The following is a 25,953-nucleotide window of genomic DNA, read 5'->3' as shown; positions in this document are numbered from 1 at the left end:
TACTGGACACACCCGCCCCTCCTCACACAGACCGTGGAAAAGCCCCCGAGTGGGAGGGCTCGCTCTTCCTCCCAGGAGCTCTTGGACACGACGCCCAGACAGGGCGCGGGGAGCCGCCGCCTGCAAACACGGCTCCAGGCAGGACTCCACTCCGCAGGAGCCGCAGAGCAGAGGAGATGAGGGCAGCTTAGCTCCTGTGCAGAGACCTGAGCTGTTGTTGCTGTGGATGCTGTCTTTTCTGCACTCGGGTAGGAGTGAATGTTGAGTTGCACTTAGAAATGAAGCAGAGCACTTCAACGGCACGGGTGTGTGTGTGTGTGCGCCCTGGTGATTCTGGGAGACAGATCGAACCTGGGCTAAAAGAGAGGGGGCTTAGCCCTCTTCCATTTGCTAGTTCAAAGTTGTACAACCCCTTTGTATCTGCTAGGCGGCGCAGTCGTCGTGCACAAAGAACACTTTGAAAAGCGTCAAAGGCAAGTCATTCCGAGTTGGTCGTTTGTGTTTTCCGTTCAGACGCGAAATGCTGACATGATCTCTCGGCTCCTCGGTTGTCATTTCTGCTCCGTAAAGGGATCACAGCACGCGTCGGCTTCCAGCATGCTGGGTCGGGACACGATGCCGGGGGTTGGAGAGAGCGATGTCTTCCTCGTTAGTATAGTGGCAAGTATCCCCGCCTGTCACGCGGGAGACCGGGGTTCGATTCCCCGACGGGGAGTAGCTTTTCTTTCACCTCCTTAGAGAAATGACTGCCTTTCACTTCTCTGTTTTCTTTCACAGCGTCGTGCACCTTTTCATTGCTCTCGCTTTCAGAGCCTCCGCACGGCAGTCGACTCGACATCAGGAAGCACATTGAAGTGAAAGCAGGAAGCGCTGCGACATGCACTGTGCAGATCCCGCCACACTAAGAGGTGAGTGGGTCTGTTCGATGCACAAAGAACGCTTTGAGAAGCGTCAAAGGCAAGTCATTCCGAGTTGGTCGTTTGTGTTTTCCGTTCAGACGCGAAATGCTGAAATGATCTCTCGGCTCCTCGGTTGTCATTTCTGCTCCGTAAAGGAATCACAGCACGCGTCGGCTTCCAGCACGGTGGGTCGGGACACGATGCCGGGGGTCGGAGAGAGCGATGTCTTCCTCGTTAGTATAGGACCTGTCACCTGTCCCCACCTGTCACGCGGGAGACTGGGGTGCATCAGGACGCGCCTTGAAGTGAAAGCAGGATGCGCTGTGACATGCACTGTGCAGATCCCGCCACACTAAGAGGTGGGTCCAGTGGGTCTGTTCGATCACAGCGCTAGGCGAATCCCCAATCCCCTTTTGTGCCTGGCGACAAAAGATGTCTGTTTCCGCCCGGTTTCGAACCGGGGACCTTTCGCGTGTGAGGCGAACGTGATAACCACTACACTACGGAAACGGTGGTAAGACGTGCCCAGCGGCCCAGCGCTGAGCTTCGCCAATGCGATTTAGCTGCTTCCAGTGCCTTTATTGGAGTGCGCTGATGGACCGTGCTCTCTCTCCAGAGACCAGCACGCCTGTCATGGACGGAGCAGGAAAGGCGGCGCCACATTCTACAGCCCTCTCCACGCAATCGACGAAATCGGGCTACTGAAGTGGAGAAAATCGCCTCTCCAGAAAGTGCAAATATCATCTTGGAGACTATAAATCCTATTGCCGAAGGTCAGCCCTGTCTACCAGAGTAACCCTCCCACAGCGATGATCAGCTCGTCTCACACGCGAGAAGTTTCGGTTGGAAACAAGCGCCCCCTCTTCTCGCACGTTTTGCACGTTCGAGTAGTTTTAATGCGGCTCTTTCGTACACGGTGCTGATCTTTTGGAAAGCAGGAGGCAAAACCGAGTCGAACCGCCTGGGTGAAAACCAGGAACCCTAACCGCTAGACTATATGGCAGCGAACAACCATGCTGTTCACGGCATCAAGCAAGCAAACTACATAAATATGAGAAAACACGCAAGAGAGTTGTCACTCAGAGTGTCGAAGGGTCGATGTATACTGGGGCTCAGTTGAAATGCAACGTCAGGACTTTTCCGAATTATGTCACACGACGAGAGCACAGCCCTTTCCGCCCTGCCGCGTGTGTCTCGGTAACTCGCTGTGATCGTATAGTGGTCAGTACTTTGCGTTGTGGCCGCAACAACCCCGGTTCGAATCCGGGTCACGGCAGAATAGGGGCGTCTGCTTTTACTACTCGCACGAATGAAGGCAAAAAAAAGCCAATCGACGTGAACGAACGGCGCTTTACAGAGGAGTACTGCCTGACTGGATCGTTGATGAACGACAGAGGCCACTCCGACCTCTTCTCGGTTTTCTTCAATGACTTACTAAGGATCTTCTTCACATTCGCCCATGCAGGGGAAGCCAGTTACACCAAAGCAAACGCAGGAAAGTGCATTTCAAGCAGAGACCAGGAGGGACTTGTTTACACCGAGAGTGGGCGGAGAATGGAACAATGCGCCCAGCCCTGTTGCTGGAGCCGATTCTTGATGAGCTCTTGGGCTCACTAAGAGGCCCCCGCTGGATGCTAATCTTTCTGTTGTTCTTGCAGGTCCTGCGCTGCTTTTGAGCCGACAGAGCTCGACCTGGTCTGTCGGCACAGCCCAATTGCAAATGATCGGCTCCGCGTACAGAAGGAACGTGCGTTTGGTACAAGAGTGCACGAAGGCACCGGAAATACATTGGGAACAAATGACCGGTCGCTCAAGACCTCTGTGAAGTACAGGAGCGTGCAAAACGAGGCTGTTTCCGCCCGGTCTCGAACCGGGGACCTTTCGCGTGTTAGGCGAACGTGATAGCCGCTACACTACGGAAACCTGTAGGGACTGCTGCTGGTGTCTCGCTTGCGTTTCGGGCTGAGAAAGGGACGCGTCACTTTAGGCAGGTGGCGCTGGAGAGAGGAACAAAGGGCGCGATGAAACAAAATGCCGAAACCCGGGATCGAACCAGGGACCTTTAGATCTTCAGTCTAACGCTCTCCCAACTGAGCTATTTCGGCAGTGCGCAAAGCCCACAGCCACCTGCTCCAGCCTTCCTGTGTTGTGGCATGAGCGCACCAAGAGCAGCGGGAGAGTGTTGCAGGAACGTCACTCAGAAGGAAAGCCACCCAGCTGCGCCCTCTGAGCTCTGTCCAGCGCATCTTCCTCGCATGGACTCCTGCCTGCGACGGGCAGGAAACAATTAGCAAGAACAGAACGACACGCCATGGGTGTCTCATGACCGCACCTTAGGTTGTGACACGTGCAGGTGTGAGGGGTTGCCGGGCTACTTTGGAGCAGAGCTTGGGCGGAGGGGGGGCGGGAAAGCAGACAAAGAGGTGACACCTCAAGGTCTGCACGATCACAGCTCTCCGCCGCCCCAGGCTTCCGCTCGATAAGCTACTGGACACACCCGCCCCTCCTCACACAGACCGTGGAAAAGCCCCCGAGTGGGAGGGCTCGCTCTTCCTCCCAGGAGCTCTTGGACACGACGCCCAGACAGGGCGCGGGGAGCCGCCGCCTGCAAACACGGCTCCAGGCAGGACTCCACTCCGCAGGAGCCGCAGAGCAGAGGAGATGAGGGCAGCTTAGCTCCTGTGCAGAGACCTGAGCTGTTGTTGCTGTGGATGCTGTCTTTTCTGCACTCGGGGTAGGAGTGAATGTTGAGTTGCACTTAGAAATGAAGCAGAGCACTTCAACGGCACGGGTGTGTGTGTGTGTGCGCCCTGGTGATTCTGGGAGACAGATCGAACCTGGGCTAAAAGAGAGGGGGCTTAGCCCTCTTCCATTTGCTAGTTCAAAGTTGTACAACCCCTTTGTATCTGCTAGGCGGCGCAGTCGTCGTGCACAAAGAACACTTTGAAAAGCGTCAAAGGCAAGTCATTCCGAGTTGGTCGTTTGTGTTTTCCGTTCAGACGCGAAATGCTGACATGATCTCTCGGCTCCTCGGTTGTCATTTCTGCTCCGTAAAGGGATCACAGCACGCGTCGGCTTCCAGCATGCTGGGTCGGGACACGATGCCGGGGGTTGGAGAGAGCGATGTCTTCCTCGTTAGTATAGTGGCAAGTATCCCCGCCTGTCACGCGGGAGACCGGGGTTCGATTCCCCGACGGGGAGTAGCTTTTCTTTCACCTCCTTAGAGAAATGACTGCCTTTCACTTCTCTGTTTTCTTTCACAGCGTCGTGCACCTTTTCATTGCTCTCGCTTTCAGAGCCTCCGCACGGCAGTCGACTCGACATCAGGAAGCACATTGAAGTGAAAGCAGGAAGCGCTGCGACATGCACTGTGCAGATCCCGCCACACTAAGAGGTGAGTGGGTCTGTTCGATGCACAAAGAACGCTTTGAGAAGCGTCAAAGGCAAGTCATTCCGAGTTGGTCGTTTGTGTTTTCCGTTCAGACGCGAAATGCTGAAATGATCTCTCGGCTCCTCGGTTGTCATTTCTGCTCCGTAAAGGAATCACAGCACGCGTCGGCTTCCAGCACGGTGGGTCGGGACACGATGCCGGGGGTCGGAGAGAGCGATGTCTTCCTCGTTAGTATAGGACCTGTCACCTGTCCCCACCTGTCACGCGGGAGACTGGGGTGCATCAGGACGCGCCTTGAAGTGAAAGCAGGATGCGCTGTGACATGCACTGTGCAGATCCCGCCACACTAAGAGGTGGGTCCAGTGGGTCTGTTCGGTCACAGCGCTAGGCGAATCCCCAATCCCCTTTTGTGCCTGGCGACAAAAGATGTCTGTTTCCGCCCGGTTTCGAACCGGGGACCTTTCGCGTGTGAGGCGAACGTGATAACCACTACACTACGGAAACGGTGGTAAGACGTGCCCAGCGGCCCAGCGCTGAGCTTCGCCAATGCGATTTAGCTGCTTCCAGTGCCTTTATTGGAGTGCGCTGATGGACCGTGCTCTCTCTCCAGAGACCAGCACGCCTGTCATGGACGGAGCAGGAAAGGCGGCGCCACATTCTACAGCCCTCTCCACGCAATCGACGAAATCGGGCTACTGAAGTGGAGAAAATCGCCTCTCCAGAAAGTGCAAATATCATCTTGGAGACTATAAATCCTATTGCCGAAGGTCAGCCCTGTCTACCAGAGTAACCCTCCCACAGCGATGATCAGCTCGTCTCACACGCGAGAAGTTTCGGTTGGAAACAAGCGCCCCCTCTTCTCGCACGTTTTGCACGTTCGAGTAGTTTTAATGCGGCTCTTTCGTACACGGTGCTGATCTTTTGGAAAGCAGGAGGCAAAACCGAGTCGAACCGCCTGGGTGAAAACCAGGAACCCTAACCGCTAGACTATATGGCAGCGAACAACCATGCTGTTCACGGCATCAAGCAAGCAAACTACATAAATATGAGAAAACACGCAAGAGAGTTGTCACTCAGAGTGTCGAAGGGTCGATGTATACTGGGGCTCAGTTGAAATGCAACGTCAGGACTTTTCCGAATTATGTCACACGAAGAGAGCACAGCCCTTTCCGCCCTGCCGCGTGTGTCTCGGTAACTCGCTGTGATCGTATAGTGGTCAGTACTTTGCGTTGTGGCCGCAACAACCCCGGTTCGAATCCGGGTCACGGCAGAATAGGGGCGTCTGCTTTTACTACTCGCACGAATGAAGGCAAAAAAAAGCCAATCGACGTGAACGAACGGCGCTTTACAGAGGAGTACTGCCTGACTGGATCGTTGATGAACGACAGAGGCCACTCCGACCTCTTCTCGGTTTTCTTCAATGACTTACTAAGGATCTTCTTCACATTCGCCCATGCAGGGGAAGCCAGTTACACCAAAGCAAACGCAGGAAAGTGCATTTCAAGCAGAGACCAGGAGGGACTTGTTTACACCGAGAGTGGGCGGAGAATGGAACAATGCGCCCAGCCCTGTTGCTGGAGCCGATTCTTGATGAGCTCTTGGGCTCACTAAGAGGCCCCCGCTGGATGCTAATCTTTCTGTTGTTCTTGCAGGTCCTGCGCTGCTATTGAGCCGACAGAGCTCGACCTGGTCTGTCGGCACAGCCCAATTGCAAATGATCGGCTCCGCGTACAGAAGGAACGTGCGTTTGGTACAAGAGTGCACGAAGGCACCGGAAATACATTGGGAACAAATGACCGGTCGCTCAAGACCTCTGTGAAGTACAGGAGCGTGCAAAACGAGGCTGTTTCCGCCCGGTCTCGAACCGGGGACCTTTCGCGTGTTAGGCGAACGTGATAGCCGCTACACTACGGAAACCTGTAGGGACTGCTGCTGGTGTCTCGCTTGCGTTTCGGGCTGAGAAAGGGACGCGTCACTTTAGGCAGGTGGCGCTGGAGAGAGGAACAAAGGGCGCGATGAAACAAAATGCCGAAACCCGGGATCGAACCAGGGACCTTTAGATCTTCAGTCTAACGCTCTCCCAACTGAGCTATTTCGGCAGTGCGCAAAGCCCACAGCCACCTGCTCCAGCCTTCCTGTGTTGTGGCATGAGCGCACCAAGAGCAGCGGGAGAGTGTTGCAGGAACGTCACTCAGAAGGAAAGCCACCCAGCTGCGCCCTCTGAGCTCTGTCCAGCGCATCTTCCTCGCATGGACTCCTGCCTGCGACGGGCAGGAAACAATTAGCAAGAACAGAACGACACGCCATGGGTGTCTCATGACCGCACCTTAGGTTGTGACACGTGCAGGTGTGAGGGGTTGCCGGGCTACTTTGGAGCAGAGCTTGGGCGGAGGGGGGGCGGGAAAGCAGACAAAGAGGTGACACCTCAAGGTCTGCACGATCACAGCTCTCCGCCGCCCCAGGCTTCCGCTCGATAAGCTACTGGACACACCCGCCCCTCCTCACACAGACCGTGGAAAAGCCCCCGAGTGGGAGGGCTCGCTCTTCCTCCCAGGAGCTCTTGGACACGACGCCCAGACAGGGCGCGGGGAGCCGCCGCCTGCAAACACGGCTCCAGGCAGGACTCCACTCCGCAGGAGCCGCAGAGCAGAGGAGATGAGGGCAGCTTAGCTCCTGTGCAGAGACCTGAGCTGTTGTTGCTGTGGATGCTGTCTTTTCTGCACTCGGGGTAGGAGTGAATGTTGAGTTGCACTTAGAAATGAAGCAGAGCACTTCAACGGCACGGGTGTGTGTGTGTGTGCGCCCTGGTGATTCTGGGAGACAGATCGAACCTGGGCTAAAAGAGAGGGGGCTTAGCCCTCTTCCATTTGCTAGTTCAAAGTTGTACAACCCCTTTGTATCTGCTAGGCGGCGCAGTCGTCGTGCACAAAGAACACTTTGAAAAGCGTCAAAGGCAAGTCATTCCGAGTTGGTCGTTTGTGTTTTCCGTTCAGACGCGAAATGCTGACATGATCTCTCGGCTCCTCGGTTGTCATTTCTGCTCCGTAAAGGGATCACAGCACGCGTCGGCTTCCAGCATGCTGGGTCGGGACACGATGCCGGGGGTTGGAGAGAGCGATGTCTTCCTCGTTAGTATAGTGGCAAGTATCCCCGCCTGTCACGCGGGAGACCGGGGTTCGATTCCCCGACGGGGTGTAGCTTTTCTTTCACCTCCTTAGAGAAATGACTGCCTTTCACTTCTCTGTTTTCTTTCACAGCGTCGTGCACCTTTTCATTGCTCTCGCTTTCAGAGCCTCCGCACGGCAGTCGACTCGACATCAGGAAGCACATTGAAGTGAAAGCAGGAAGCGCTGCGACATGCACTGTGCAGATCCCGCCACACTAAGAGGTGAGTGGGTCTGTTCGATGCACAAAGAACGCTTTGAGAAGCGTCAAAGGCAAGTCATTCCGAGTTGGTCGTTTGTGTTTTCCGTTCAGACGCGAAATGCTGAAATGATCTCTCGGCTCCTCGGTTGTCATTTCTGCTCCGTAAAGGAATCACAGCACGCGTCGGCTTCCAGCACGGTGGGTCGGGACACGATGCCGGGGGTCGGAGAGAGCGATGTCTTCCTCGTTAGTATAGGACCTGTCACCTGTCCCCACCTGTCACGCGGGAGACTGGGGTGCATCAGGACGCGCCTTGAAGTGAAAGCAGGATGCGCTGTGACATGCACTGTGCAGATCCCGCCACACTAAGAGGTGGGTCCAGTGGGTCTGTTCGATCACAGCGCTAGGCGAATCCCCAATCCCCTTTTGTGCCTGGCGACAAAAGATGTCTGTTTCCGCCCGGTTTCGAACCGGGGACCTTTCGCGTGTGAGGCGAACGTGATAACCACTACACTACGGAAACGGTGGTAAGACGTGCCCAGCGGCCCAGCGCTGAGCTTCGCCAATGCGATTTAGCTGCTTCCAGTGCCTTTATTGGAGTGCGCTGATGGACCGTGCTCTCTCTCCAGAGACCAGCACGCCTGTCATGGACGGAGCAGGAAAGGCGGCGCCACATTCTACAGCCCTCTCCACGCAATCGACGAAATCGGGCTACTGAAGTGGAGAAAATCGCCTCTCCAGAAAGTGCAAATATCATCTTGGAGACTATAAATCCTATTGCCGAAGGTCAGCCCTGTCTACCAGAGTAACCCTCCCACAGCGATGATCAGCTCGTCTCACACGCGAGAAGTTTCGGTTGGAAACAAGCGCCCCCTCTTCTCGCACGTTTTGCACGTTCGAGTAGTTTTAATGCGGCTCTTTCGTACACGGTGCTGATCTTTTGGAAAGCAGGAGGCAAAACCGAGTCGAACCGCCTGGGTGAAAACCAGGAACCCTAACCGCTAGACTATATGGCAGCGAACAACCATGCTGTTCACGGCATCAAGCAAGCAAACTACATAAATATGAGAAAACACGCAAGAGAGTTGTCACTCAGAGTGTCGAAGGGTCGATGTATACTGGGGCTCAGTTGAAATGCAACGTCAGGACTTTTCCGAATTATGTCACACGAAGAGAGCACAGCCCTTTCCGCCCTGCCGCGTGTGTCTCGGTAACTCGCTGTGATCGTATAGTGGTCAGTACTTTGCGTTGTGGCCGCAACAACCCCGGTTCGAATCCGGGTCACGGCAGAATAGGGGCGTCTGCTTTTACTACTCGCACGAATGAAGGCAAAAAAAAGCCAATCGACGTGAACGAACGGCTCTTTACAGAGGAGTACTGCCTGCCTGGATCGTTGATGAACGACAGAGGCCACTCCGACCTCTTCTCGGTTTTCTTCAATGACTTACTAAGGATCTTCTTCACATTCGCCCATGCAGGGGAAGCCAGTTACACCAAAGCAAACGCAGGAAAGTGCATTTCAAGCAGAGACCAGGAGGGACTTGTTTACACCGAGAGTGGGCGGAGAATGGAACAATGCGCCCAGCCCTGTTGCTGGAGCCGATTCTTGATGAGCTCTTGGGCTCACTAAGAGGCCCCCGCTGGATGCTAATCTTTCTGTTGTTCTTGCAGGTCCTGCGCTGCTTTTGAGCCGACAGAGCTCGACCTGGTCTGTCGGCACAGCCCAATTGCAAATGATCGGCTCCGCATACAGAAGGAACGTGCGTTTGGTACAAGAGTGCACGAAGGCACCGGAAATACATTGGGAACAAATGACCGGTCGCTCAAGACCTCTGTGAAGTACAGGAGCGTGCAAAACGAGGCTGTTTCCGCCCGGTCTCGAACCGGGGACCTTTCGCGTGTTAGGCGAACGTGATAGCCGCTACACTACGGAAACCTGTAGGGACTGCTGCTGGTGTCTCGCTTGCGTTTCGGGCTGAGAAAGGGACGCGTCACTTTAGGCAGGTGGCGCTGGAGAGAGGAACAAAGGGCGCGATGAAACAAAATGCCGAAACCCGGGATCGAACCAGGGACCTTTAGATCTTCAGTCTAACGCTCTCCCAACTGAGCTATTTCGGCAGTGCGCAAAGCCCACAGCCACCTGCTCCAGCCTTCCTGTGTTGTGGCATGAGCGCACCAAGAGCAGCGGGAGAGTGTTGCAGGAACGTCACTCAGAAGGAAAGCCACCCAGCTGCGCCCTCTGAGCTCTGTCCAGCGCATCTTCCTCGCATGGACTCCTGCCTGCGACGGGCAGGAAACAATTAGCAAGAACAGAACGACACGCCATGGGTGTCTCATGACCGCACCTTAGGTTGTGACACGTGCAGGTGTGAGGGGTTGCCGGGCTACTTTGGAGCAGAGCTTGGGCGGAGGGGGGGCGGGAAAGCAGACAAAGAGGTGACACCTCAAGGTCTGCACGATCACAGCTCTCCGCCGCCCCAGGCTTCCGCTCGATAAGCTACTGGACACACCCGCCCCTCCTCACACAGACCGTGGAAAAGCCCCCGAGTGGGAGGGCTCGCTCTTCCTCCCAGGAGCTCTTGGACACGACGCCCAGACAGGGCGCGGGGAGCCGCCGCCTGCAAACACGGCTCCAGGCAGGACTCCACTCCGCAGGAGCCGCAGAGCAGAGGAGATGAGGGCAGCTTAGCTCCTGTGCAGAGACCTGAGCTGTTGTTGCTGTGGATGCTGTCTTTTCTGCACTCGGGGTAGGAGTGAATGTTGAGTTGCACTTAGAAATGAAGCAGAGCACTTCAACGGCACGGGTGTGTGTGTGTGTGCGCCCTGGTGATTCTGGGAGACAGATCGAACCTGGGCTAAAAGAGAGGGGGCTTAGCCCTCTTCCATTTGCTAGTTCAAAGTTGTACAACCCCTTTGTATCTGCTAGGCGGCGCAGTCGTCGTGCACAAAGAACACTTTGAAAAGCGTCAAAGGCAAGTCATTCCGAGTTGGTCGTTTGTGTTTTCCGTTCAGACGCGAAATGCTGACATGATCTCTCGGCTCCTCGGTTGTCATTTCTGCTCCGTAAAGGGATCACAGCACGCGTCGGCTTCCAGCATGCTGGGTCGGGACACGATGCCGGGGGTTGGAGAGAGCGATGTCTTCCTCGTTAGTATAGTGGCAAGTATCCCCGCCTGTCACGCGGGAGACCGGGGTTCGATTCCCCGACGGGGAGTAGCTTTTCTTTCACCTCCTTAGAGAAATGACTGCCTTTCACTTCTCTGTTTTCTTTCACAGCGTCGTGCACCTTTTCATTGCTCTCGCTTTCAGAGCCTCCGCACGGCAGTCGACTCGACATCAGGAAGCACATTGAAGTGAAAGCAGGAAGCGCTGCGACATGCACTGTGCAGATCCCGCCACACTAAGAGGTGAGTGGGTCTGTTCGATGCACAAAGAACGCTTTGAGAAGCGTCAAAGGCAAGTCATTCCGAGTTGGTCGTTTGTGTTTTCCGTTCAGACGCGAAATGCTGAAATGATCTCTCGGCTCCTCGGTTGTCATTTCTGCTCCGTAAAGGAATCACAGCACGCGTCGGCTTCCAGCACGGTGGGTCGGGACACGATGCCGGGGGTCGGAGAGAGCGATGTCTTCCTCGTTAGTATAGGACCTGTCACCTGTCCCCACCTGTCACGCGGGAGACTGGGGTGCATCAGGACGCGCCTTGAAGTGAAAGCAGGATGCGCTGTGACATGCACTGTGCAGATCCCGCCACACTAAGAGGTGGGTCCAGTGGGTCTGTTCGATCACAGCGCTAGGCGAATCCCCAATCCCCTTTTGTGCCTGGCGACAAAAGATGTCTGTTTCCGCCCGGTTTCGAACCGGGGACCTTTCGCGTGTGAGGCGAACGTGATAACCACTACACTACGGAAACGGTGGTAAGACGTGCCCAGCGGCCCAGCGCTGAGCTTCGCCAATGCGATTTAGCTGCTTCCAGTGCCTTTATTGGAGTGCGCTGATGGACCGTGCTCTCTCTCCAGAGACCAGCACGCCTGTCATGGACGGAGCAGGAAAGGCGGCGCCACATTCTACAGCCCTCTCCACGCAATCGACGAAATCGGGCTACTGAAGTGGAGAAAATCGCCTCTCCAGAAAGTGCAAATATCATCTTGGAGACTATAAATCCTATTGCCGAAGGTCAGCCCTGTCTACCAGAGTAACCCTCCCACAGCGATGATCAGCTCGTCTCACACGCGAGAAGTTTCGGTTGGAAACAAGCGCCCCCTCTTCTCGCACGTTTTGCACGTTCGAGTAGTTTTAATGCGGCTCTTTCGTACACGGTGCTGATCTTTTGGAAAGCAGGAGGCAAAACCGAGTCGAACCGCCTGGGTGAAAACCAGGAACCCTAACCGCTAGACTATATGGCAGCGAACAACCATGCTGTTCACGGCATCAAGCAAGCAAACTACATAAATATGAGAAAACACGCAAGAGAGTTGTCACTCAGAGTGTCGAAGGGTCGATGTATACTGGGGCTCAGTTGAAATGCAACGTCAGGACTTTTCCGAATTATGTCACACGACGAGAGCACAGCCCTTTCCGCCCTGCCGCGTGTGTCTCGGTAACTCGCTGTGATCGTATAGTGGTCAGTACTTTGCGTTGTGGCCGCAACAACCCCGGTTCGAATCCGGGTCACGGCAGAATAGGGGCGTCTGCTTTTACTACTCGCACGAATGAAGGCAAAAAAAAGCCAATCGACGTGAACGAACGGCGCTTTACAGAGGAGTACTGCCTGACTGGATCGTTGATGAACGACAGAGGCCACTCCGACCTCTTCTCGGTTTTCTTCAATGACTTACTAAGGATCTTCTTCACATTCGCCCATGCAGGGGAAGCCAGTTACACCAAAGCAAACGCAGGAAAGTGCATTTCAAGCAGAGACCAGGAGGGACTTGTTTACACCGAGAGTGGGCGGAGAATGGAACAATGCGCCCAGCCCTGTTGCTGGAGCCGATTCTTGATGAGCTCTTGGGCTCACTAAGAGGCCCCCGCTGGATGCTAATCTTTCTGTTGTTCTTGCAGGTCCTGCGCTGCTTTTGAGCCGACAGAGCTCGACCTGGTCTGTCGGCACAGCCCAATTGCAAATGATCGGCTCCGCGTACAGAAGGAACGTGCGTTTGGTACAAGAGTGCACGAAGGCACCGGAAATACATTGGGAACAAATGACCGGTCGCTCAAGACCTCTGTGAAGTACAGGAGCGTGCAAAACAAGGCTGTTTCCGCCCGGTCTCGAACCGGGGACCTTTCGCGTGTTAGGCGAACGTGATAGCCGCTACACTACGGAAACCTGTAGGGACTGCTGCTGGTGTCTCGCTTGCGTTTCGGGCTGAGAAAGGGACGCGTCACTTTAGGCAGGTGGCGCTGGAGAGAGGAACAAAGGGCGCGATGAAACAAAATGCCGAAACCCGGGATCGAACCAGGGACCTTTAGATCTTCAGTCTAACGCTCTCCCAACTGAGCTATTTCGGCAGTGCGCAAAGCCCACAGCCACCTGCTCCAGCCTTCCTGTGTTGTGGCATGAGCGCACCAAGAGCAGCGGGAGAGTGTTGCAGGAACGTCACTCAGAAGGAAAGCCACCCAGCTGCGCCCTCTGAGCTCTGTCCAGCGCATCTTCCTCGCATGGACTCCTGCCTGCGACGGGCAGGAAACAATTAGCAAGAACAGAACGACACGCCATGGGTGTCTCATGACCGCACCTTAGGTTGTGACACGTGCAGGTGTGAGGGGTTGCCGGGCTACTTTGGAGCAGAGCTTGGGCGGAGGGGGGGCGGGAAAGCAGACAAAGAGGTGACACCTCAAGGTCTGCACGATCACAGCTCTCCGCCGCCCCAGGCTTCCGCTCGATAAGCTACTGGACACACCCGCCCCTCCTCACACAGACCGTGGAAAAGCCCCCGAGTGGGAGGGCTCGCTCTTCCTCCCAGGAGCTCTTGGACACGACGCCCAGACAGGGCGCGGGGAGCCGCCGCCTGCAAACACGGCTCCAGGCAGGACTCCACTCCGCAGGAGCCGCAGAGCAGAGGAGATGAGGGCAGCTTAGCTCCTGTGCAGAGACCTGAGCTGTTGTTGCTGTGGATGCTGTCTTTTCTGCACTCGGGGTAGGAGTGAATGTTGAGTTGCACTTAGAAATGAAGCAGAGCACTTCAACGGCACGGGTGTGTGTGTGTGTGCGCCCTGGTGATTCTGGGAGACAGATCGAACCTGGGCTAAAAGAGAGGGGGCTTAGCCCTCTTCCATTTGCTAGTTCAAAGTTGTACAACCCCTTTGTATCTGCTAGGCGGCGCAGTCGTCGTGCACAAAGAACACTTTGAAAAGCGTCAAAGGCAAGTCATTCCGAGTTGGTCGTTTGTGTTTTCCGTTCAGACGCGAAATGCTGACATGATCTCTCGGCTCCTCGGTTGTCATTTCTGCTCCGTAAAGGGATCACAGCACGCGTCGGCTTCCAGCATGCTGGGTCGGGACACGATGCCGGGGGTTGGAGAGAGCGATGTCTTCCTCGTTAGTATAGTGGCAAGTATCCCCGCCTGTCACGCGGGAGACCGGGGTTCGATTCCCCGACGGGGAGTAGCTTTTCTTTCACCTCCTTAGAGAAATGACTGCCTTTCACTTCTCTGTTTTCTTTCACAGCGTCGTGCACCTTTTCATTGCTCTCGCTTTCAGAGCCTCCGCACGGCAGTCGACTCGACATCAGGAAGCACATTGAAGTGAAAGCAGGAAGCGCTGCGACATGCACTGTGCAGATCCCGCCACACTAAGAGGTGAGTGGGTCTGTTCGATGCACAAAGAACGCTTTGAGAAGCGTCAAAGGCAAGTCATTCCGAGTTGGTCGTTTGTGTTTTCCGTTCAGACGCGAAATGCTGAAATGATCTCTCGGCTCCTCGGTTGTCATTTCTGCTCCGTAAAGGAATCACAGCACGCGTCGGCTTCCAGCACGGTGGGTCGGGACACGATGCCGGGGGTCGGAGAGAGCGATGTCTTCCTCGTTAGTATAGGACCTGTCACCTGTCCCCACCTGTCACGCGGGAGACTGGGGTGCATCAGGACGCGCCTTGAAGTGAAAGCAGGATGCGCTGTGACATGCACTGTGCAGATCCCGCCACACTAAGAGGTGGGTCCAGTGGGTCTGTTCGATCACAGCGCTAGGCGAATCCCCAATCCCCTTTTGTGCCTGGCGACAAAAGATGTCTGTTTCCGCCCGGTTTCGAACCGGGGACCTTTCGCGTGTGAGGCGAACGTGATAACCACTACACTACGGAAACGGTGGTAAGACGTGCCCAGCGGCCCAGCGCTGAGCTTCGCCAATGCGATTTAGCTGCTTCCAGTGCCTTTATTGGAGTGCGCTGATGGACCGTGCTCTCTCTCCAGAGACCAGCACGCCTGTCATGGACGGAGCAGGAAAGGCGGCGCCACATTCTACAGCCCTCTCCACGCAATCGACGAAATCGGGCTACTGAAGTGGAGAAAATCGCCTCTCCAGAAAGTGCAAATATCATCTTGGAGACTATAAATCCTATTGCCGAAGGTCAGCCCTGTCTACCAGAGTAACCCTCCCACAGCGATGATCAGCTCGTCTCACACGCGAGAAGTTTCGGTTGGAAACAAGCGCCCCCTCTTCTCGCACGTTTTGCACGTTCGAGTAGTTTTAATGCGGCTCTTTCGTACACGGTGCTGATCTTTTGGAAAGCAGGAGGCAAAACCGAGTCGAACCGCCTGGGTGAAAACCAGGAACCCTAACCGCTAGACTATATGGCAGCGAACAACCATGCTGTTCACGGCATCAAGCAAGCAAACTACATAAATATGAGAAAACACGCAAGAGAGTTGTCACTCAGAGTGTCGAAGGGTCGATGTATACTGGGGCTCAGTTGAAATGCAACGTCAGGACTTTTCCGAATTATGTCACACGACGAGAGCACAGCCCTTTCCGCCCTGCCGCGTGTGTCTCGGTAACTCGCTGTGATCGTATAGTGGTCAGTACTTTGCGTTGTGGCCGCAACAACCCCGGTTCGAATCCGGGTCACGGCAGAATAGGGGCGTCTGCTTTTACTACTCGCACGAATGAAGGCAAAAAAAAGCCAATCGACGTGAACGAACGGCGCTTTACAGAGGAGTACTGCCTGACTGGATCGTTGATGAACGACAGAGGCCACTCCGACCTCTTCTCGGTTTTCTTCAATGACTTACTAAGGATCTTCTTCACATTCGCCCATGCAGGGGAAGCCAGTTACACCAAAGCAAACGCAGGAAAGTGCATTTCAAGCAGAGACCAGGAGGGACTTGTTTACACCGAGAGTGGGCGGAGAATGGAACAATGCGCCCAGCCCTGTTGCTGGAGCCGATTCTTGATGAGCTCTTGGGCTCACTAAGAGGCCCCCGCTGGATGCTAATCTTTCTGTTGTTCTTGCAGGTCCTGCGCTGCTTTTGAGCCGACAGAGCTCGACCTGGTCTGTCGGCACAGCCCAATTGCAAATGATCGGCTCCGCGTACAGAAGGAACGTGCGTTTGGTACAAGAGTGCACGAAGGCACCGGAAATACATTGGGAACAAATGACCGGTCGCTCAAGACCTCTGTGAAGTACAGGAGCGTGCAAAACAAGGCTGTTTCCGCCCGGTCTCGAACCGGGGACCTTTCGCGTGTTAGGCGAACGTGATAGCCGCTACACTACGGAAACCTGTAGGGACTGCTGCTGGTGTCTCGCTTGCGTTTCGGGCTGAGAAAGGGACGCGTCACTTTAGGCAGGTGGCGCTGGAGAGAGGAACAAAGGGCGCGATGAAACAAAATGCCGAAACCCGGGATCGAACCAGGGACCTTTAGATCTTCAGTCTAACGCTCTCCCAACTGAGCTATTTCGGCAGTGCGCAAAGCCCACAGCCACCTGCTCCAGCCTTCCTGTGTTGTGGCATGAGCGCACCAAGAGCAGCGGGAGAGTGTTGCAGGAACGTCACTCAGAAGGAAAGCCACCCAGCTGCGCCCTCTGAGCTCTGTCCAGCGCATCTTCCTCGCATGGACTCCTGCCTGCGACGGGCAGGAAACAATTAGCAAGAACAGAACGACACGCCATGGGTGTCTCATGACCGCACCTTAGGTTGTGACACGTGCAGGTGTGAGGGGTTGCCGGGCTACTTTGGAGCAGAGCTTGGGCGGAGGGGGGGCGGGAAAGCAGACAAAGAGGTGACACCTCAAGGTCTGCACGATCACAGCTCTCCGCCGCCCCAGGCTTCCGCTCGATAAGCTACTGGACACACCCGCCCCTCCTCACACAGACCGTGGAAAAGCCCCCGAGTGGGAGGGCTCGCTCTTCCTCCCAGGAGCTCTTGGACACGACGCCCAGACAGGGCGCGGGGAGCCGCCGCCTGCAAACACGGCTCCAGGCAGGACTCCACTCCGCAGGAGCCGCAGAGCAGAGGAGATGAGGGCAGCTTAGCTCCTGTGCAGAGACCTGAGCTGTTGTTGCTGTGGATGCTGTCTTTTCTGCACTCGGGGTAGGAGTGAATGTTGAGTTGCACTTAGAAATGAAGCAGAGCACTTCAACGGCACGGGTGTGTGTGTGTGCGCGCCCTGGTGATTCTGGGAGACAGATCGAACCTGGGCTAAAAGAGAGGGGGCTTAGCCCTCTTCCATTTGCTAGTTCAAAGTTGTACAACCCCTTTGTATCTGCTAGGCGGCGCAGTCGTCGTGCACAAAGAACACTTTGAAAAGCGTCAAAGGCAAGTCATTCCGAGTTGGTCGTTTGTGTTTTCCGTTCAGACGCGAAATGCTGACATGATCTCTCGGCTCCTCGGTTGTCATTTCTGCTCCGTAAAGGGATCACAGCACGCGTCGGCTTCCAGCATGCTGGGTCGGGACACGATGCCGGGGGTTGGAGAGAGCGATGTCTTCCTCGTTAGTATAGTGGCAAGTATCCCCGCCTGTCACGCGGGAGACCGGGGTTCGATTCCCCGACGGGGAGTAGCTTTTCTTTCACCTCCTTAGAGAAATGACTGCCTTTCACTTCTCTGTTTTCTTTCACAGCGTCGTGCACCTTTTCATTGCTCTCGCTTTCAGAGCCTCCGCACGGCAGTCGACTCGACATCAGGAAGCACATTGAAGTGAAAGCAGGAAGCGCTGCGACATGCACTGTGCAGATCCCGCCACACTAAGAGGTGAGTGGGTCTGTTCGATGCACAAAGAACGCTTTGAGAAGCGTCAAAGGCAAGTCATTCCGAGTTGGTCGTTTGTGTTTTCCGTTCAGACGCGAAATGCTGAAATGATCTCTCGGCTCCTCGGTTGTCATTTCTGCTCCGTAAAGGAATCACAGCACGCGTCGGCTTCCAGCACGGTGGGTCGGGACACGATGCCGGGGGTCGGAGAGAGCGATGTCTTCCTCGTTAGTATAGGACCTGTCACCTGTCCCCACCTGTCACGCGGGAGACTGGGGTGCATCAGGACGCGCCTTGAAGTGAAAGCAGGATGCGCTGTGACATGCACTGTGCAGATCCCGCCACACTAAGAGGTGGGTCCAGTGGGTCTGTTCGATCACAGCGCTAGGCGAATCCCCAATCCCCTTTTGTGCCTGGCGACAAAAGATGTCTGTTTCCGCCCGGTTTTGAACCGGGGACCTTTCGCGTGTGAGGCGAACGTGATAACCACTACACTACGGAAACGGTGGTAAGACGTGCCCAGCGGCCCAGCGCTGAGCTTCGCCAATGCGATTTAGCTGCTTCCAGTGCCTTTATTGGAGTGCGCTGATGGACCGTGCTCTCTCTCCAGAGACCAGCACGCCTGTCATGGACGGAGCAGGAAAGGCGGCGCCACATTCTACAGCCCTCTCCACGCAATCGACGAAATCGGGCTACTGAAGTGGAGAAAATCGCCTCTCCAGAAAGTGCAAATATCATCTTGGAGACTATAAATCCTATTGCCGAAGGTCAGCCCTGTCTACCAGAGTAACCCTCCCACAGCGATGATCAGCTCGTCTCACACGCGAGAAGTTTCGGTTGGAAACAAGCGCCCCCTCTTCTCGCACGTTTTGCACGTTCGAGTAGTTTTAATGCGGCTCTTTCGTACACGGTGCTGATCTTTTGGAAAGCAGGAGGCAAAACCGAGTCGAACCGCCTGGGTGAAAACCAGGAACCCTAACCGCTAGACTATATGGCAGCGAACAACCATGCTGTTCACGGCATCAAGCAAGCAAACTACATAAATATGAGAAAACACGCAAGAGAGTTGTCACTCAGAGTGTCGAAGGGTCGATGTATACTGGGGCTCAGTTGAAATGCAACGTCAGGACTTTTCCGAATTATGTCACACGACGAGAGCACAGCCCTTTCCGCCCTGCCGCGTGTGTCTCGGTAACTCGCTGTGATCGTATAGTGGTCAGTACTTTGCGTTGTGGCCGCAACAACCCCGGTTCGAATCCGGGTCACGGCAGAATAGGGGCGTCTGCTTTTACTACTCGCACGAATGAAGGCAAAAAAAAGCCAATCGACGTGAACGAACGGCGCTTTACAGAGGAGTACTGCCTGACTGGATCGTTGATGAACGACAGAGGCCACTCCGACCTCTTCTCGGTTTTCTTCAATGACTTACTAAGGATCTTCTTCACATTCGCCCATGCAGGGGAAGCCAGTTACACCAAAGCAAACGCAGGAAAGTGCATTTCAAGCAGAGACCAGGAGGGACTTGTTTACACCGAGAGTGGGCGGAGAATGGAACAATGCGCCCAGCCCTGTTGCTGGAGCCGATTCTTGATGAGCTCTTGGGCTCACTAAGAGGCCCCCGCTGGATGCTAATCTTTCTGTTGTTCTTGCAGGTCCTGCGCTGCTTTTGAGCCGACAGAGCTCGACCTGGTCTGTCGGCACAGCCCAATTGCAAATGATCGGCTCCGCGTACAGAAGGAACGTGCGTTTGGTACAAGAGTGCACGAAGGCACCGGAAATACATTGGGAACAAATGACCGGTCGCTCAAGACCTCTGTGAAGTACAGGAGCGTGCAAAACGAGGCTGTTTCCGCCCGGTCTCGAACCGGGGACCTTTCGCGTGTTAGGCGAACGTGATAGCCGCTACACTACGGAAACCTGTAGGGACTGCTGCTGGTGTCTCGCTTGCGTTTCGGGCTGAGAAAGGGACGCGTCACTTTAGGCAGGTGGCGCTGGAGAGAGGAACAAAGGGCGCGATGAAACAAAATGCCGAAACCCGGGATCGAACCAGGGACCTTTAGATCTTCAGTCTAACGCTCTCCCAACTGAGCTATTTCGGCAGTGCGCAAAGCCCACAGCCACCTGCTCCAGCCTTCCTGTGTTGTGGCATGAGCGCACCAAGAGCAGCGGGAGAGTGTTGCAGGAACGTCACTCAGAAGGAAAGCCACCCAGCTGCGCCCTCTGAGCTCTGTCCAGCGCATCTTCCTCGCATGGACTCCTGCCTGCGACGGGCAGGAAACAATTAGCAAGAACAGAACGACACGCCATGGGTGTCTCATGACCGCACCTTAGGTTGTGACACGTGCAGGTGTGAGGGGTTGCCGGGCTACTTTGGAGCAGAGCTTGGGCGGAGGGGGGGCGGGAAAGCAGACAAAGAGGTGACACCTCAAGGTCTGCACGATCACAGCTCTCCGCCGCCCCAGGCTTCCGCTCGATAAGCTACTGGACACACCCGCCCCTCCTCACACAGACCGTGGAAAAGCCCCCGAGTGGGAGGGCTCGCTCTTCCTCCCAGGAGCTCTTGGACACGACGCCCAGACAGGGCGCGGGGAGCCGCCGCCTGCAAACACGGCTCCAGGCAGGACTCCACTCCGCAGGAGCCGCAGAGCAGAGGAGATGAGGGCAGCTTAGCTCCTGTGCAGAGACCTGAGCTGTTGTTGCTGTGGATGCTGTCTTTTCTGCACTCGGGGTAGGAGTGAATGTTGAGTTGCACTTAGAAATGAAGCAGAGCACTTCAACGGCACGGGTGTGTGTGTGTGCGCGCCCTGGTGATTCTGGGAGACAGATCGAACCTGGGCTAAAAGAGAGGGGGCTTAGCCCTCTTCCATTTGCTAGTTCAAAGTTGTACAACCCCTTTGTATCTGCTAGGCGGCGCAGTCGTCGTGCACAAAGAACACTTTGAAAAGCGTCAAAGGCAAGTCATTCCGAGTTGGTCGTTTGTGTTTTCCGTTCAGACGCGAAATGCTGACATGATCTCTCGGCTCCTCGGTTGTCATTTCTGCTCCGTAAAGGGATCACAGCACGCGTCGGCTTCCAGCATGCTGGGTCGGGACACGATGCCGGGGGTTGGAGAGAGCGATGTCTTCCTCGTTAGTATAGTGGCAAGTATCCCCGCCTGTCACGCGGGAGACCGGGGTTCGATTCCCCGACGGGGAGTAGCTTTTCTTTCACCTCCTTAGAGAAATGACTGCCTTTCACTTCTCTGTTTTCTTTCACAGCGTCGTGCACCTTTTCATTGCTCTCGCTTTCAGAGCCTCCGCACGGCAGTCGACTCGACATCAGGAAGCACATTGAAGTGAAAGCAGGAAGCGCTGCGACATGCACTGTGCAGATCCCGCCACACTAAGAGGTGAGTGGGTCTGTTCGATGCACAAAGAACGCTTTGAGAAGCGTCAAAGGCAAGTCATTCCGAGTTGGTCGTTTGTGTTTTCCGTTCAGACGCGAAATGCTGAAATGATCTCTCGGCTCCTCGGTTGTCATTTCTGCTCCGTAAAGGAATCACAGCACGCGTCGGCTTCCAGCACGGTGGGTCGGGACACGATGCCGGGGGTCGGAGAGAGCGATGTCTTCCTCGTTAGTATAGGACCTGTCACCTGTCCCCACCTGTCACGCGGGAGACTGGGGTGCATCAGGACGCGCCTTGAAGTGAAAGCAGGATGCGCTGTGACATGCACTGTGCAGATCCCGCCACACTAAGAGGTGGGTCCAGTGGGTCTGTTCGATCACAGCGCTAGGCGAATCCCCAATCCCCTTTTGTGCCTGGCGACAAAAGATGTCTGTTTCCGCCCGGTTTCGAACCGGGGACCTTTCGCGTGTGAGGCGAACGTGATAACCACTACACTACGGAAACGGTGGTAAGACGTGCCCAGCGGCCCAGCGCTGAGCTTCGCCAATGCGATTTAGCTGCTTCCAGTGCCTTTATTGGAGTGCGCTGATGGACCGTGCTCTCTCTCCAGAGACCAGCACGCCTGTCATGGACGGAGCAGGAAAGGCGGCGCCACATTCTACAGCCCTCTCCACGCAATCGACGAAATCGGGCTACTGAAGTGGAGAAAATCGCCTCTCCAGAAAGTGCAAATATCATCTTGGAGACTATAAATCCTATTGCCGAAGGTCAGCCCTGTCTACCAGAGTAACCCTCCCACAGCGATGATCAGCTCGTCTCACACGCGAGAAGTTTCGGTTGGAAACAAGCGCCCCCTCTTCTCGCACGTTTTGCACGTTCGAGTAGTTTTAATGCGGCTCTTTCGTACACGGTGCTGATCTTTTGGAAAGCAGGAGGCAAAACCGAGTCGAACCGCCTGGGTGAAAACCAGGAACCCTAACCGCTAGACTATATGGCAGCGAACAACCATGCTGTTCACGGCATCAAGCAAGCAAACTACATAAATATGAGAAAACACGCAAGAGAGTTGTCACTCAGAGTGTCGAAGGGTCGATGTATACTGGGGCTCAGTTGAAATGCAACGTCAGGACTTTTCCGAATTATGTCACACGACGAGAGCACAGCCCTTTCCGCCCTGCCGCGTGTGTCTCGGTAACTCGCTGTGATCGTATAGTGGTCAGTACTTTGCGTTGTGGCCGCAACAACCCCGGTTCGAATCCGGGTCACGGCAGAATAGGGGCGTCTGCTTTTACTACTCGCACGAATGAAGGCAAAAAAAAGCCAATCGACGTGAACGAACGGCGCTTTACAGAGGAGTACTGCCTGACTGGATCGTTGATGAACGACAGAGGCCACTCCGACCTCTTCTCGGTTTTCTTCAATGACTTACTAAGGATCTTCTTCACATTCGCCCATGCAGGGGAAGCCAGTTACACCAAAGCAAACGCAGGAAAGTGCATTTCAAGCAGAGACCAGGAGGGACTTGTTTACACCGAGAGTGGGCGGAGAATAGAACAATGCGCCCAGCCCTGTTGCTGGAGCCGATTCTTGATGAGCTCTTGGGCTCACTAAGAGGCCCCCGCTGGATGCTAATCTTTCTGTTGTTCTTGCAGGTCCTGCGCTGCTATTGAGCCGACAGAGCTCGACCTGGTCTGTCGGCACAGCCCAATTGCAAATGATCGGCTCCGCGTACAGAAGGAACGTGCGTTTGGTACAAGAGTGCACGAAGGCACCGGAAATACATTGGGAACAAATGACCGGTCGCTCAAGACCTCTGTGAAGTACAGGAGCGTGCAAAACGAGGCTGTTTCCGCCCGGTCTCGAACCGGGGACCTTTCGCGTGTTAGGCGAACGTGATAGCCGCTACACTACGGAAACCTGTAGGGACTGCTGCTGGTGTCTCGCTTGCGTTTCGGGCTGAGAAAGGGACGCGTCACTTTAGGCAGGTGGCGCTGGAGAGAGGAACAAAGGGCGCGATGAAACAAAATGCCGAAACCCGGGATCGAACCAGGGACCTTTAGATCTTCAGTCTAACGCTCTCCCAACTGAGCTATTTCGGCAGTGCGCAAAGCCCACAGCCACCTGCTCCAGCCTTCCTGTGTTGTGGCATGAGCGCACCAAGAGCAGCGGGAGAGTGTTGCAGGAACGTCACTCAGAAGGAAAGCCACCCAGCTGCGCCCTCTGAGCTCTGTCCAGCGCATCTTCCTCGCATGGACTCCTGCCTGCGACGGGCAGGAAACAATTAGCAAGAACAGAACGACACGCCATGGGTGTCTCATGACCGCACCTTAGGTTGTGACACGTGCAGGTGTGAGGGGTTGCCGGGCTACTTTGGAGCAGAGCTTGGGCGGAGGGGGGGCGGGAAAGCAGACAAAGAGGTGACACCTCAAGGTCTGCACGATCACAGCTCTCCGCCGCCCCAGGCTTCCGCTCGATAAGCTACTGGACACACCCGCCCCTCCTCACACAGACCGTGGAAAAGCCCCCGAGTGGGAGGGCTCGCTCTTCCTCCCAGGAGCTCTTGGACACGACGCCCAGACAGGGCGCGGGGAGCCGCCGCCTGCAAACACGGCTCCAGGCAGGACTCCACTCCGCAGGAGCCGCAGAGCAGAGGAGATGAGGGCAGCTTAGCTCCTGTGCAGAGACCTGAGCTGTTGTTGCTGTGGATGCTGTCTTTTCTGCACTCGGGGTAGGAGTGAATGTTGAGTTGCACTTAGAAATGAAGCAGAGCACTTCAACGGCACGGGTGTGTGTGTGTGTGCGCCCTGGTGATTCTGGGAGACAGATCGAACCTGGGCTAAAAGAGAGGGGGCTTAGCCCTCTTCCATTTGCTAGTTCAAAGTTGTACAACCCCTTTGTATCTGCTAGGCGGCGCAGTCGTCGTGCACAAAGAACACTTTGAAAAGCGTCAAAGGCAAGTCATTCCGAGTTGGTCGTTTGTGTTTTCCGTTCAGACGCGAAATGCTGACATGATCTCTCGGCTCCTCGGTTGTCATTTCTGCTCCGTAAATTGATCACAGCACGCGTCGGCTTCCAGCATGCTGGGTCGGGACACGATGCCGGGGGTTGGAGAGAGCGATGTCTTCCTCGTTAGTATAGTGGCAAGTATCCCCGCCTGTCACGCGGGAGACCGGGGTTCGATTCCCCGACGGGGAGTAGCTTTTCTTTCACCTCCTTAGAGAAATGACTGCCTTTCACTTCTCTGTTTTCTTTCACAGCGTCGTGCACCTTTTCATTGCTCTCGCTTTCAGAGCCTCCGCACGGCAGTCGACTCGACATCAGGAAGCACATTGAAGTGAAAGCAGGAAGCGCTGCGACATGCACTGTGCAGATCCCGCCACACTAAGAGGTGAGTGGGTCTGTTCGATGCACAAAGAACGCTTTGAGAAGCGTCAAAGGCAAGTCATTCCGAGTTGGTCGTTTGTGTTTTCCGTTCAGACGCGAAATGCTGAAATGATCTCTCGGCTCCTCGGTTGTCATTTCTGCTCCGTAAAGGAATCACAGCACGCGTCGGCTTCCAGCACGGTGGGTCGGGACACGATGCCGGGGGTCGGAGAGAGCGATGTCTTCCTCGTTAGTATAGGACCTGTCACCTGTCCCCACCTGTCACGCGGGAGACTGGGGTGCATCAGGACGCGCCTTGAAGTGAAAGCAGGATGCGCTGTGACATGCACTGTGCAGATCCCGCCACACTAAGAGGTGGGTCCAGTGGGTCTGTTCGATCACAGCGCTAGGCGAATCCCCAATCCCCTTTTGTGCCTGGCGACAAAAGATGTCTGTTTCCGCCCGGTTTCGAACCGGGGACCTTTCGCGTGTGAGGCGAACGTGATAACCACTACACTACGGAAACGGTGGTAAGACGTGCCCAGCGGCCCAGCGCTGAGCTTCGCCAATGCGATTTAGCTGCTTCCAGTGCCTTTATTGGAGTGCGCTGATGGACCGTGCTCTCTCTCCAGAGACCAGCACGCCTGTCATGGACGGAGCAGGAAAGGCGGCGCCACATTCTACAGCCCTCTCCACGCAATCGACGAAATCGGGCTACTGAAGTGGAGAAAATCGCCTCTCCAGAAAGTGCAAATATCATCTTGGAGACTATAAATCCTATTGCCGAAGGTCAGCCCTGTCTACCAGAGTAACCCTCCCACAGCGATGATCAGCTCGTCTCACACGCGAGAAGTTTCGGTTGGAAACAAGCGCCCCCTCTTCTCGCACGTTTTGCACGTTCGAGTAGTTTTAATGCGGCTCTTTCGTACACGGTGCTGATCTTTTGGAAAGCAGGAGGCAAAACCGAGTCGAACCGCCTGGGTGAAAACCAGGAACCCTAACCGCTAGACTATATGGCAGCGAACAACCATGCTGTTCACGGCATCAAGCAAGCAAACTACATAAATATGAGAAAACACGCAAGAGAGTTGTCACTCAGAGTGTCGAAGGGTCGATGTATACTGGGGCTCAGTTGAAATGCAACGTCAGGACTTTTCCGAATTATGTCACACGACGAGAGCACAGCCCTTTCCGCCCTGCCGCGTGTGTCTCGGTAACTCGCTGTGATCGTATAGTGGTCAGTACTTTGCGTTGTGGCCGCAACAACCCCGGTTCGAATCCGGGTCACGGCAGAATAGGGGCGTCTGCTTTTACTACTCGCACGAATGAAGGCAAAAAAAAGCCAATCGACGTGAACGAACGGCGCTTTACAGAG

General features: G+C 55.2%; 37 non-coding genes across 37 annotated transcripts; 15 read left to right on the top strand and 22 right to left on the bottom strand.

Annotated features, from left to right (window-relative positions):
• The first annotated feature begins 643 nt into the window (after positions 1 to 643).
• trnad-guc (transfer RNA aspartic acid (anticodon GUC)) lies at positions 644 to 715 on the top strand. Its single transcript has one exon. It is a non-coding gene; the product is annotated as a tRNA-Asp (tRNA).
• A 621-nt stretch (positions 716 to 1,336) lies between these two features.
• On the bottom strand, positions 1,337 to 1,409 carry trnav-cac (transfer RNA valine (anticodon CAC)). Its single transcript has one exon. It is a non-coding gene; the product is annotated as a tRNA-Val (tRNA).
• Positions 1,410 to 2,103: 694 nt separating this feature from the next.
• Positions 2,104 to 2,175, top strand: trnah-gug (transfer RNA histidin (anticodon GUG)). The gene has a single exon. It is a non-coding gene; the product is annotated as a tRNA-His (tRNA).
• Positions 2,176 to 2,749: 574 nt separating this feature from the next.
• trnav-aac (transfer RNA valine (anticodon AAC)) lies at positions 2,750 to 2,822 on the bottom strand. The gene has a single exon. It is a non-coding gene; the product is annotated as a tRNA-Val (tRNA).
• Positions 2,823 to 2,931: 109 nt separating this feature from the next.
• On the bottom strand, positions 2,932 to 3,004 carry trnaf-gaa (transfer RNA phenylalanine (anticodon GAA)). The gene has a single exon. It is a non-coding gene; the product is annotated as a tRNA-Phe (tRNA).
• A 1,024-nt stretch (positions 3,005 to 4,028) lies between these two features.
• trnad-guc (transfer RNA aspartic acid (anticodon GUC)) lies at positions 4,029 to 4,100 on the top strand. The gene has a single exon. It is a non-coding gene; the product is annotated as a tRNA-Asp (tRNA).
• A 621-nt stretch (positions 4,101 to 4,721) lies between these two features.
• trnav-cac (transfer RNA valine (anticodon CAC)) lies at positions 4,722 to 4,794 on the bottom strand. Its single transcript has one exon. It is a non-coding gene; the product is annotated as a tRNA-Val (tRNA).
• A 694-nt stretch (positions 4,795 to 5,488) lies between these two features.
• Positions 5,489 to 5,560, top strand: trnah-gug (transfer RNA histidin (anticodon GUG)). Its single transcript has one exon. It is a non-coding gene; the product is annotated as a tRNA-His (tRNA).
• A 574-nt stretch (positions 5,561 to 6,134) lies between these two features.
• Positions 6,135 to 6,207, bottom strand: trnav-aac (transfer RNA valine (anticodon AAC)). The gene has a single exon. It is a non-coding gene; the product is annotated as a tRNA-Val (tRNA).
• Positions 6,208 to 6,316: 109 nt separating this feature from the next.
• On the bottom strand, positions 6,317 to 6,389 carry trnaf-gaa (transfer RNA phenylalanine (anticodon GAA)). Its single transcript has one exon. It is a non-coding gene; the product is annotated as a tRNA-Phe (tRNA).
• A 1,717-nt stretch (positions 6,390 to 8,106) lies between these two features.
• trnav-cac (transfer RNA valine (anticodon CAC)) lies at positions 8,107 to 8,179 on the bottom strand. Its single transcript has one exon. It is a non-coding gene; the product is annotated as a tRNA-Val (tRNA).
• Positions 8,180 to 8,873: 694 nt separating this feature from the next.
• trnah-gug (transfer RNA histidin (anticodon GUG)) lies at positions 8,874 to 8,945 on the top strand. The gene has a single exon. It is a non-coding gene; the product is annotated as a tRNA-His (tRNA).
• A 574-nt stretch (positions 8,946 to 9,519) lies between these two features.
• On the bottom strand, positions 9,520 to 9,592 carry trnav-aac (transfer RNA valine (anticodon AAC)). The gene has a single exon. It is a non-coding gene; the product is annotated as a tRNA-Val (tRNA).
• Positions 9,593 to 9,701: 109 nt separating this feature from the next.
• On the bottom strand, positions 9,702 to 9,774 carry trnaf-gaa (transfer RNA phenylalanine (anticodon GAA)). Its single transcript has one exon. It is a non-coding gene; the product is annotated as a tRNA-Phe (tRNA).
• Positions 9,775 to 10,798: 1,024 nt separating this feature from the next.
• Positions 10,799 to 10,870, top strand: trnad-guc (transfer RNA aspartic acid (anticodon GUC)). Its single transcript has one exon. It is a non-coding gene; the product is annotated as a tRNA-Asp (tRNA).
• A 621-nt stretch (positions 10,871 to 11,491) lies between these two features.
• Positions 11,492 to 11,564, bottom strand: trnav-cac (transfer RNA valine (anticodon CAC)). The gene has a single exon. It is a non-coding gene; the product is annotated as a tRNA-Val (tRNA).
• A 694-nt stretch (positions 11,565 to 12,258) lies between these two features.
• trnah-gug (transfer RNA histidin (anticodon GUG)) lies at positions 12,259 to 12,330 on the top strand. The gene has a single exon. It is a non-coding gene; the product is annotated as a tRNA-His (tRNA).
• A 574-nt stretch (positions 12,331 to 12,904) lies between these two features.
• On the bottom strand, positions 12,905 to 12,977 carry trnav-aac (transfer RNA valine (anticodon AAC)). Its single transcript has one exon. It is a non-coding gene; the product is annotated as a tRNA-Val (tRNA).
• A 109-nt stretch (positions 12,978 to 13,086) lies between these two features.
• trnaf-gaa (transfer RNA phenylalanine (anticodon GAA)) lies at positions 13,087 to 13,159 on the bottom strand. The gene has a single exon. It is a non-coding gene; the product is annotated as a tRNA-Phe (tRNA).
• Positions 13,160 to 14,183: 1,024 nt separating this feature from the next.
• Positions 14,184 to 14,255, top strand: trnad-guc (transfer RNA aspartic acid (anticodon GUC)). Its single transcript has one exon. It is a non-coding gene; the product is annotated as a tRNA-Asp (tRNA).
• A 621-nt stretch (positions 14,256 to 14,876) lies between these two features.
• On the bottom strand, positions 14,877 to 14,949 carry trnav-cac (transfer RNA valine (anticodon CAC)). The gene has a single exon. It is a non-coding gene; the product is annotated as a tRNA-Val (tRNA).
• Positions 14,950 to 15,643: 694 nt separating this feature from the next.
• On the top strand, positions 15,644 to 15,715 carry trnah-gug (transfer RNA histidin (anticodon GUG)). The gene has a single exon. It is a non-coding gene; the product is annotated as a tRNA-His (tRNA).
• A 574-nt stretch (positions 15,716 to 16,289) lies between these two features.
• Positions 16,290 to 16,362, bottom strand: trnav-aac (transfer RNA valine (anticodon AAC)). The gene has a single exon. It is a non-coding gene; the product is annotated as a tRNA-Val (tRNA).
• Positions 16,363 to 16,471: 109 nt separating this feature from the next.
• Positions 16,472 to 16,544, bottom strand: trnaf-gaa (transfer RNA phenylalanine (anticodon GAA)). Its single transcript has one exon. It is a non-coding gene; the product is annotated as a tRNA-Phe (tRNA).
• Positions 16,545 to 17,568: 1,024 nt separating this feature from the next.
• Positions 17,569 to 17,640, top strand: trnad-guc (transfer RNA aspartic acid (anticodon GUC)). The gene has a single exon. It is a non-coding gene; the product is annotated as a tRNA-Asp (tRNA).
• Positions 17,641 to 18,261: 621 nt separating this feature from the next.
• On the bottom strand, positions 18,262 to 18,334 carry trnav-cac (transfer RNA valine (anticodon CAC)). The gene has a single exon. It is a non-coding gene; the product is annotated as a tRNA-Val (tRNA).
• A 694-nt stretch (positions 18,335 to 19,028) lies between these two features.
• Positions 19,029 to 19,100, top strand: trnah-gug (transfer RNA histidin (anticodon GUG)). Its single transcript has one exon. It is a non-coding gene; the product is annotated as a tRNA-His (tRNA).
• A 574-nt stretch (positions 19,101 to 19,674) lies between these two features.
• On the bottom strand, positions 19,675 to 19,747 carry trnav-aac (transfer RNA valine (anticodon AAC)). Its single transcript has one exon. It is a non-coding gene; the product is annotated as a tRNA-Val (tRNA).
• Positions 19,748 to 19,856: 109 nt separating this feature from the next.
• trnaf-gaa (transfer RNA phenylalanine (anticodon GAA)) lies at positions 19,857 to 19,929 on the bottom strand. Its single transcript has one exon. It is a non-coding gene; the product is annotated as a tRNA-Phe (tRNA).
• A 1,024-nt stretch (positions 19,930 to 20,953) lies between these two features.
• On the top strand, positions 20,954 to 21,025 carry trnad-guc (transfer RNA aspartic acid (anticodon GUC)). The gene has a single exon. It is a non-coding gene; the product is annotated as a tRNA-Asp (tRNA).
• A 621-nt stretch (positions 21,026 to 21,646) lies between these two features.
• On the bottom strand, positions 21,647 to 21,719 carry trnav-cac (transfer RNA valine (anticodon CAC)). Its single transcript has one exon. It is a non-coding gene; the product is annotated as a tRNA-Val (tRNA).
• Positions 21,720 to 22,413: 694 nt separating this feature from the next.
• trnah-gug (transfer RNA histidin (anticodon GUG)) lies at positions 22,414 to 22,485 on the top strand. Its single transcript has one exon. It is a non-coding gene; the product is annotated as a tRNA-His (tRNA).
• A 574-nt stretch (positions 22,486 to 23,059) lies between these two features.
• On the bottom strand, positions 23,060 to 23,132 carry trnav-aac (transfer RNA valine (anticodon AAC)). Its single transcript has one exon. It is a non-coding gene; the product is annotated as a tRNA-Val (tRNA).
• Positions 23,133 to 23,241: 109 nt separating this feature from the next.
• On the bottom strand, positions 23,242 to 23,314 carry trnaf-gaa (transfer RNA phenylalanine (anticodon GAA)). The gene has a single exon. It is a non-coding gene; the product is annotated as a tRNA-Phe (tRNA).
• A 1,024-nt stretch (positions 23,315 to 24,338) lies between these two features.
• Positions 24,339 to 24,410, top strand: trnad-guc (transfer RNA aspartic acid (anticodon GUC)). Its single transcript has one exon. It is a non-coding gene; the product is annotated as a tRNA-Asp (tRNA).
• Positions 24,411 to 25,031: 621 nt separating this feature from the next.
• On the bottom strand, positions 25,032 to 25,104 carry trnav-cac (transfer RNA valine (anticodon CAC)). Its single transcript has one exon. It is a non-coding gene; the product is annotated as a tRNA-Val (tRNA).
• Positions 25,105 to 25,798: 694 nt separating this feature from the next.
• On the top strand, positions 25,799 to 25,870 carry trnah-gug (transfer RNA histidin (anticodon GUG)). The gene has a single exon. It is a non-coding gene; the product is annotated as a tRNA-His (tRNA).
• The last annotated feature ends 83 nt before the right edge of the window (positions 25,871 to 25,953 follow it).

Source organism: Lepisosteus oculatus, chromosome 14 (assembly GCF_040954835.1).
Source record: "Lepisosteus oculatus isolate fLepOcu1 chromosome 14, fLepOcu1.hap2, whole genome shotgun sequence".
In the NCBI taxonomy this organism is placed as follows: domain Eukaryota; kingdom Metazoa; phylum Chordata; class Actinopteri; order Semionotiformes; family Lepisosteidae; genus Lepisosteus; species Lepisosteus oculatus.
This window is presented reverse-complemented; position numbering and strand designations above follow the sequence as displayed.